Genomic DNA, 10,519 nt, shown 5'->3' with positions numbered 1-10,519 from the left:
AGTCCCTGTTTCGAGTTGCAAATATTAGCAACAGAACCAGTATGAAATACCCAGGTGCTACTACGAGCTCTAGTTAGGTACACATCAATAACATGTATATCACATATACCTTTGTTTACTTTGCCATCCTTCTTATCCGCCAAATACTTGGGGCAGTTCCGCTTCCAGTGACCAGTCTGCTTGCAGTAGAAGCACTCAATTTCAGGCTTAGGTCCAGACTTGGGTTTCTTCTGTTGAGTAGCAACTTGCTTGCTGTTTTTCTTAAAGTTCCCCTTCTTCTTCCCTTTGCCCTTTTTCTTGAAACTAGTGGTCTTGTTGACCATCAACACTTGATGCTCCTTCTTGATTTCTACCTCTGCAGCTTTTAGCATTGCGAAAAGCTCGGGAATAGTCTTGTTCATCCCTTGCATATTATAGTTCATCACAAAGCTCTTGTAGCTTGGTGGCAGTGATTGGAGAATTCTGTCAATGACGCTATCATCCGGAAGATTAACTCCCAGTTAAATCAAGTGATTATTATACCCAGACATTTTGAGTATATGCTCACTAACAGAACTATTCTCCTCCATCTTGCAGCTGTAGAACTTATTGGAGACTTCATATCTCTCAATCCGGGCATTTGCTTGAAATATTAACTTCAACTCCTGGAACATCTCATATGCTCCATGACGTTCAAAACGTCGTTGAAGACCCGGTTCTAAGCCGTAAAGCATGTCACACTGAACTATAGAGTAGTCATCAGCTTTGCTCTGCCAGACGTTCTTAACGTTGTCAGTTGCATCAGCAGCAGGCCTGGCACCCAGCGGTGCTTCCAGGACGTAACTTTTCTGTGCAGCAATGAGAATAATCCTTAGGTTACGGACCCAGTCCGTGTAATTGCTACCATCATCTTTCAACTTTGCTTTCTTAAGGAACGCATTAAAATTCAACAGAGCAACAACACGAGCCATCTATCTACAAAGAAACATAGACAAGCAAAATACTATCAGGTGCTAAGTTCATGATAAATTTAGGTTCAATTAATCATATTACTTAAGAACTCCCACTTAGACAGACATCTCTCTAGTCATCTAAGTGATCACGTGATCCAAATCAACTAAACCATAACCGATCATCACGTGAGATGAGGTAGTTTACAATGGTGAACATCTTTATGTTGATCATATCTACTATATGATTCATGCTCGACCTTTCGGTCTCCGTGTTCCGAGGCCATATCTGCATATGCTAGGCTCGTCAAGTTTAACCTGAGTATTCCGCGTGTGCAAAACTGTCTTGCACCCGTTGTAGATGGACGTAAAGCTTATCACACCCGATCATCACGTGGTGTCTGGGCACGACGAACTTTGGCAATGATGCATACTCAGGGAGAACACTTCTTGATAATTTTTAGTGAGAGATCATCTTAAAATGCTACCGTCAATCAAAGCAAGATAAGATGCATAAAGGATAAACATCACATGCAATCAATATAAGTGATATGATATGGCCATCACCATCTTGTGCTTTTGATCTCCATCTCCGAAGCACCGTCATGATCACCATCGTCACCGGCGCGACACCTTGATCTCCATCGTAGCATCGTTGTCGTCTCGCCAACTATTGCTTCTACGACTATCGCTACCGCTTACTGATAAAGTAAAGCAATTACAGGGCGTTTGCATTTCATACAATAAAGCGACAACCATATGGCTCCTGCCAGTTGCCGATAACTTCGGTTACAAAACATGATAATCTCATACAATAAAATATAGCATCACGTCTTAACCATATCACATCACAACATGCCCTGCAAAAACAAGTTAGACGTCCTCTACTTTGTTGTTGCAAAATTTTACGTGGCTGCTACGGGCTTAGCAAGAACCGTTCTTACCTACGCATCAAAACCACAACGATAGTTTGTCAAGTTGGTGTTGTTTTAACCTTCGCAAGGACCGGGCGTAGCCACACTCGATTCAGCTAAAGTAAGAGAGACAGACACCCGCCAGCCACCTTTAAGCACGAGTGCTCGCAACGGTGAAACCAGTCTCGCGTAAGCGTACGCGTAATGTCGGTCCGGGCCGCTTCATCTCACAATACCGCCGAACCAAAGTATGACATGCTGGTAAGCAGTATGACTTGTATCGCCCACAACTCACTTGTGTTCTGCTCGTGCATATAACATCAACGTATAAAACCTAGGCTCGGATGCCACTGTTGGGGAACGTAGTAATTTCAAAAAAAATTCCTACGCACACGCAAGATCATGGTGATGACATAACAACGAGAGGGGAGAGTGTTGTCCATGTACCCTCGTAGACCGTAAGCGGAAGCGTTAGCACAACGCGGTTGATGTAGTCGTACGTCTTCAAGATCCGACCGATCCAAGCACCGAACATACAGCACCTCCGAGTTCAGCACACGTTCAGCTCGATGACGATCCCCGGGCTCCGATCCAGCAAAGCTTCGGGGATGAGTTCCGTCAGCATGACGGCGTGGTGACGATGATGATGTTCTACCGGCGCAGGGCTTCGCCTAAGCTTCGCGACGATATGACCGAGGTGGAATATGGTGGAGGGGGGCACCGCACACGGCTAAGGAACGATCCGTAGATCAACTTGTGTGTTATGGGGTGCCCCCTTGCCCCCGTATATAAAGGAGGGAGGGGGAGGTGCGGTCGGCCCCTTTGGGGTGCGCCTGGAGGAGTCCTACTCCCATCGGGAGTAGGACTCCCCCCTCTTGCCTTGGTGGAGAAGGAAAGGGGGAGGGGAAAGAGGAAAGGGGGGCGCCACCCCCCCTTCCTTGTCCTATTCGGACTAGGGGGGGAGGGGGCGCGCGGCCTGCCCTGGCCGGCCCTCCTCTTCTCCCTCATGGCCCACTAAGGCCCATTAACCCCCGGGAGGGTTCCGGTAACCCCCCGGTGTTCCGGTAAAATCCCGATTTCACCCGGAACCTTTCCGATGTCCAAATATAGGCTTCCAATATATCAATCTTTATGTCTCGGCCATTTCAAGACTCCTCGTCATGTTCGTGATCACATCCGGGACTCCGAACAAACTTCGGTACATCAAAACTTATAAACTCATAATAAAACTGTCATCGTAACGTTAAGCGTGCGGACCCTACGGGTTCGAGAACTATGTAGACATGACCTAGAATCATTCTCGGTCAATAACCAATAGCGAAACCTGGATGCCCATATTGGTTCCTACATATTCTACGAAGATCTTTATCGGTCAAACCGCATAACAACATACGTTGTTCCCTTTGTCATCGGTATGTTACTTGCCCGAGATTTGATCGTCGGTATCCGATACCTAGTTCAATCTCGTTACTGGCAAGTCTCTTTACTCGTTCTGTAACACATCATCTTATTACTAACTCATTAGTTATAATGCTTGCAAGGCTTAAGTGATGAGTATTACCGAGAGGGCCCAGAGATACCTCTCCGACAATCGGAGTGACAAAACCTAATCTCGAATTATGCCAACTCAACATGTACCTTCGGAAACACCTGTAGAGCACCTTTATAATCACCCAGTTACGTTGTGACGTTTGGTAGAACACAAAGTGTTCTTCCGGTAAGCATGAGTTGCACAATCTCATAGTTGCAGGAACTTTGTATAAGTCATGAAGAAAGCAATAGCAACATACTAAACGATCAAGTGCTAGGCTAACGGAATGGGTCATGTCAATCACATCATTCTTCTAATGATGTGATCCCATTAATCAAATGACAACACATGTCTATGGTTAGGAAACATGACCATCTTTGATTAATGAGCTAGTCAAGTAGAGGCATACTAGTGACTATATATTTGTCTATGTATTCACACATGTATCATGTTTCCGGTTAATACAATTCTAGCATGAATAATAAACATTTATCATGATATGAGGAAATAAATAATAACTTTATTATTGCCTCTAGGGCATATTTCCTTCATGACGGCGCGCTGCTGGATGGACACGCCCTTGACGACGGCTGGATCTGGAGGGGAGGTGACGCCGCACTGCTGGATGGATATGCCCTCGACGACGGCCGAATCTGGAGGGGAGCTGACGGCGCGTGCAGAGGCCACGCCCGACGTGGTGCTGGTGGAGACTGCCGGGCGGCGGTGTCATAGGAGTGGCGGCGCATGGAGAGATGCAGCCGGCAAGGGCGTCCATGGCGTGGGTTGGTGCTACATCTCGTGGAGGAAACGGAGTCAGGGAGAGATGCGATGAATAGGAGGGGTTGGCCTCGAGGAGAGAGGACCCGACGCGCTCGGTCAGGAGCCTGGCAGCGTGAGCTGCTCCCTCCATCATCGCCGCTGTTTGGAGAGGGGGCGTGGCCGCAGCCGACGCATTCATCGGCCACGGCGAGGCAAACGAGCCCGGCGACGGGATTTGATTCAGTGGGCGACTGCGTCCTAGAGGGAGACGAGAGCGGGTTAGGGATAGGGCACAGATGGGTCACTCGGTTTTTTTTGTGTCACTCGGGTTTTTTTTGTGCGCGTGCGTGGGAAAGGATGATGTAAAAAAACCAAGGTGAAAGAGCGTGGTGGAAGAGGAGGACGGAAAAAAACCGGACGAAAATGGTGGGACAAAAATAAACCCGGAACGCGACCTACCAACTGAGACATTAGGAGTAGAGACTTTTGAGCTCTAACCCTCTACACTCTCGATGTTCTGAATCACAAATGTCTTTGATTGAATAGGAAATACGATGAATAACAATTAGCAATTAAATCTATGACCCGAAATTTTGATAATAAATAACAATTAGCAATGATCACAGCAGAATTCTTTCAGAATTGATCATCGCAGGAGATCACAAAAGAAGAACATATGTGCATCCTTTTCGTAACATACATGTGCGAAAAAAATTCAAAATGATACAATTGTATCTTATTTACCTTGCAAGAAAATGGAGTTCCCATATTTTGCTGAAAAGAAATCCGAAGTAGTCCCTCCATATCAGTTCAAATAATACCCTGAAACCATTGTCATGTCAGGAATAGCAGTTCAGTATGGATTAGAGCATTCTATATAGAAGACTTCAAACATGGAATTGGGCCAGAAAAGGCACACTAACCAGTATGTGGATTCATTTTATCCCCTTTGCTTCTCATATGTCTTTACCTGCAAAATGACTGGACATTTAGCATAGGCAAGCTGATAATGTGTGCAGACAACACAAAATATAACCTTTTCACAAATATACCACAATGAAAGACTGTCCGAAGCAAGACAACAAACGGTTGTAGTCTAGACCAAGCATACCATATCTATGATTTTGTTTCCTGGTCCAATTGTTGGCCTTCTTAAGATCTGGATGCATTAAATTTTTCAGTACATGCAATTGTCGACTGTAAAATTTGTGCATGCATGTAGTCAAATAAATGCAATAATATGGCAGGATTTAGAAACTTACTGTCTGACAATTTGCTCTTCAGAAGACATAGACCTCTCGTTTCAGGAAGGTAATGTCCCTGAGATGAAAGAATATAAGAACAGACAAGTTGGGAGTATGCAAAGCATTGTCCGCATAAAATTACCAAATTATCATCCTAATTAGACTTTTCTCAGCTTCCAATGCATCATTCAGGGCCGGACACTTTTCCCAAAGTAATGGAACTTGTTGTTCTACTTTCATATTCTAACCTTAAAAAATATCCTGAATATCCATGTAAAGGTGTTGGCACTTCAGGGAGTCCATTGTTGCAGAACTGAAGCACTGCAAGTACAGTTTCCCCCATCATCTAATGTAATATATTTGATGTCCGTTCGCTGAATTTCAGGATGAACGAAAATGAATTACTCTAAATGATCTTCAATGTCAAAAAAGAAGATGAGATAGTTAAGCATATGAGGAATACATCACTAAATAAAAGGAGTAATTGTAGAATTTATTGGGAAAAACAATAGCAACAGAGAGCATATTTTCGGTCTGAGATCAGGAAGCCAGGTATTTTTAATGGTTCAGTAGAGACCATATTGTCAATCAACAATGCAAATCAAGCATGAGTATATTTATTTATCAGATAAGCACTTCCTTACAAGCCCAATGTTATTAGAAGTTAAGTAACTGGACAGGGCAAACATGATCCATTATACGAAGCTTTATGTTACACGTAAATGCACTACGTTCAACTTGCTATGAGAAAAATTCACAACCATGTAAACACTCCATCCTTCATGTTACATTAACCGAGGATTCCCATGAAATGCTTAATTTGCCTACCAATTAATCAACACCTTCCTCTGCCATGTTCCTAAGATGGTGTAAGCAGGACACATGCTTCAACTCCACCAATTTGGCATGCCCCCATTGTATGTTTTTTTCTCACCTCACCAAGTCATCTTATTTTCTCAATTGCACCAAGCAAACCAATTCAGCAGGACCCAAAACAAGAAGTCACGAAAAGATAAAAGGGAGAGATAAATTTTACCTGCACAGACCAAGAGGCTCACCGGCCACCTTTGGTCGGACAGGCCTGGGTCACCCTCCGTCCACGCCAGCACAGACCAAAATGGAGTGAGAAGCAACCCTTATTCCTCCTTCATGTCATTCAAAGGGAACCATATCGATCAACAAAGGGCCAATTTGTCAGCATTAAAATAGAATAAATATTCACCAGGCAATAAAACATGGAATTGTCAGTTATGATGGTGGGTTTTGTAGCTTCACTAAACAGAGCATTGTGTTGGTATGCCTCTGACCTTATCTTTACAATAGAACATGTTCAGGAAAAATAATGTAATCTTCATGCAACTTCCTAATTGTGTATGAACTATTAAATTTTGCTAATAAAACGCGATGCTCACTATTTAATTGTGTATGCAAAACAGTTGATTTCAACCTTTTTGGGTGAAAAAATCAATTCATGTTATTGGGCAGATAAACCTGTAGCAACAAGGGCCGGGGACTCAGGTATTAAGCAAGATGTTCTGCAGTATGAAGTAATTATTCAGTTACCATTTCTGCGAATGCATAGAAAATATGTTGCAGGCCAAACACGGAACAAAGCATGATCAACCAAGGTCAAAACCGGCATCTGCCATGAAATCAATTAATCCAGTTATTCAGTCAAATACAACTGTCAGTCAATTAAGCGAAGCTACAGTCCATTCAAGCTAAAAAATAATAAAATTCATAAACCCCACTTCGTTGAGATTGGGAACTCTAATTGAGGGCAAGATCCAAATCCCTTAATTAGCAAGTACATGCATCACATCCCAATCCATGTCTGCATCGAAATTGAGGTCAAACCTACTCTTTGCTACTTGACAGATTGGTGGAGAGTAGAAGCAACCCAGCAGCGAATGGAAAATAGCAGCACCGAACAATATGCTCGTCGCACATGATCACAAAGCATGGCCGACAGTTCGAGTAGTCTAAGGTGATGATATATGAAATTAAGAATAATATAGAGCAATTATAATGCCTTGGGTATAACATCCAAACTATCCCCAAAACTTTAACTCTGAAAGCATGAAATGAAGTTGTGGAAGAATACGTAAACTGCACTAAGTAGGCAAATTACCATCAGACTACACCGTGATTAATCCAAACATGAGACATGAACTTCAGTTTTGCAGGGAAAACCTGAGACAAATGATTCGTTAGTACACATGCCATTGCAAACCTAGCTAGATCCCTTCTCTGTAGTTAATGCCATCTAGACTCAAAGTAGCATTAACAGAGCAGAGCTCTAAACAGCAGCGATCCACCAAGTGGTGGTTCATATTTATACTGTATAGGATATCCACAAGGACTTCTGCAACCGTAATACTATGTAGGCAAATAAATTTTTGTTGGTATCTGAAATCACCAAGTTATCAATATAACTACAACAGCAGCAAGTTACCAAATATCATGAATTAGAGCCAAAGGGAAACCTACTTTGCAGAAAAATCTTCAGATTCCAAGCTCTCCTTATGAGGAATAGAGGGGTTAAGAGTCCTGCTTATGTTGTATCAAAAAAGCATTAGCGACCAACCAAGTACAACAACAGTAAAAATATATTAGAGAGGATAAACAGAAACCTTCTTTTAGCACCAGCTTGATATACTTCACTATCATCGTGAGTAGATGTGTCAGGCGAACTGCAAATACAGAAACCATGGACCAGATCATGAAACGATGAACAGATGGACACAGCCCGATATCAGACGTGTATATGGATCTTGTGATCAACTTACGATCTTTTAGGACCGATTTTCTTTTTTGGTCCCTTGGAGGTAGACTTTCCATCGTCACAAGAGCTTTTAGATGCACTGTAATACGAGGGTACGAATGAAAGAAATGCAAACAGCAAGAATACATTAGAAATCAGAAGCACACGGTCAGTAAACTTACAACAGTTCAGGGCAGACATTGATGTTAGTGCAGTTCACCTCGACCACGGAGGCCTGGACAGAGACGGCCTTGGACTCGCCAACCATGGACTTGGCAGAGACGCCCTGCGGCTTCAGCAGGGTGGGATGGTCGGCCACTCCCTGCACCAGCCCCGCGGTGGGGTTTCCTACGACGCCAGAGATGCCCTGTGCCAACCGCAAGGTAGGGTTTCCTGCGACACCAAAGACGCCCTATGCGACGCCGGCGAACAACTTTAGTTTGCCGCGTTGCCACGGGCTCTTGCGTTGTGGAACCGGCAGCATCGGCACCTCCACCAGGAGACCCGACCATGGAGGAAAACGAGGAGAAGGCCGGGGTGAGCTCCTCCATGGAACCGGCAGCGTCGGTTGTGGCCACGGCCAGATCCGTCGAGAATGGCAATGGCCGAATCACGGAGGATCCCGCACCAGCTGCTCCACCACGCCATCCAGCCGCTCGTCGTTGGTCTGCGGCATCAGCTTCTTCCCCCGGAACAGGACCGACTCCACCCCCCGCTCCGCCATGGCCGCCTCCGTCGTCGCTCCAGCGGTAATGCCGTTACCCTGAGGACAGGAACAATTGGGACAGTAAGCTTTGGTTGACTCACATTTCACAGTGGTAATAATAATTCAGCATCCGTGAAGAAAATTACAGTACAAGATAAATTATTTACCTGGATGCGAATGTAGTTGGTTGCTCCATTCTCTCCGAACGCCATTGATACGGCTTGGTCCACCTGAAAAGCACAGACACCCACAGTCCTGTTTAGCCCCGCGTACGTGACGATGGTACGATTATTTTTTGACGAACTGCAGCAGGTGCTGCTTTTCATTCATTAAGAGGGAAACCACAGGTTACAGGGCAGGAACGTAATCAGGTGGCATAACTACAAAAATGAAGGAAAAATACTAAGAACTAATTACAGATGTATAGAAACATGGTAGCTCACATGTCGACTACTCAATCCATTTCACTCCTTTGATGCCTGTGTGCAGCAAGGTTCGAAGTTCTTCAGTAACCGAATTGCATGTGCCCAGAAAATCACAAGCCCTCTGGTTGATGATCCTACTGTTTCTCTCTTTCCATGTCATCCACCAAATCGTCATGCACATGGAGGAGAACTCTTTGTGGCGCTGCACAGGAAGTAATTCAAGGGCTTCTAGCCACCACTCAATCAGGCAATTTACATTGAATCCCGGTCTTAGTCCCAATGGGTAATCAAATTTATACGATTATGTCCGTGCAATGAATGCTCAAGAAGCAATCGGGACGTACCATGTCGGCCTGGCACGTGCCGGCGATGCGCAGGAGGCTGGAGGACGACCGCGGGCGCCCGACCCGGCGGCGGCGTTCCCGCCAAGAGACAGCAGGACGAGGTCGCAGGTGCCGGCGGTGAAGGGGAACTCGTGCTTGTTGTGGAGCACGTGGGTGACGGCCACGGCCGTGGGGTTGGCCACGCCGGCGCCGGTCCTGCCAGCCGCCGCGGCGGCGCGCAGCCTGGTGTGCCCGTCGAGGGACGCCACCTCGGCCGGCCCCACCCCGCACGCGGTCGCGCAGACCTGCCAGAGCGGGAAGTCGAACGCCTCGGCCTCGACGACATCGGCGCGGGAGAAGATGAACGCCCCGCACGCGGCCGCGCAGACCTGCCAGAGCAGGAAGTGGAACGACTCGGCCTCGACGGCGCCGGCGCGGGAGAAGACGAACGGAGGCGATGGTGACGTCTTGAGGAGGAGGATGGAGAGGGCATGAGGGGGGGGGTCAGATCGGGGATTGGGGTCCGGCGGCGGGTGCGGCTGGAGGCAGGGAGACGAGGGGAAGCTAGGGTTCGAGGGAGGAAGGGAGACCGGTGGGGTGGGGAGGGGGTGGGAGGGGACGAAAAAAACCGGCGGAAAAAAACCAACGAAAAAAAATCAGACGAAAATGGTGGGACGAAAATAAAACCCGGAACGCGACCTACCAACTGAGACATTAGAAGTAGAGATATACACGGGAAACCTGCAAGGCTTCAACTTTTTGCCAAATGCTTTGTCAGCTCAGCTGATCCTATCAAGCTCAAGAATTGAACTCTCCGGTTCCCGGCTTGCTCCTTTGCTTCTGCCTCTAAGCAGGCCGTCCCCTTTTCTTCTGCTGTTGATCTCTCTAGCTCCCTAGTTCCCAAACCGTATATCGTTTCTTATG

General features: G+C 46.1%; 1 pseudogene; it reads right to left on the bottom strand.

The window, feature by feature from the left end:
- Nucleotides 1-4,686: 4,686 nt before the first annotated feature.
- LOC123079637 (patatin-like protein 3) lies at nucleotides 4,687-10,200 on the bottom strand (annotated as a pseudogene).
- Between the last annotated feature and the right edge of the window lie 319 nt (nucleotides 10,201-10,519).

Source organism: Triticum aestivum, chromosome 1B (genome assembly GCF_018294505.1).
Source record: "Triticum aestivum cultivar Chinese Spring chromosome 1B, IWGSC CS RefSeq v2.1, whole genome shotgun sequence".
Classification (NCBI taxonomy): Eukaryota; Viridiplantae; Streptophyta; class Magnoliopsida; order Poales; family Poaceae; genus Triticum; species Triticum aestivum.
This window is presented reverse-complemented; position numbering and strand designations above follow the sequence as displayed.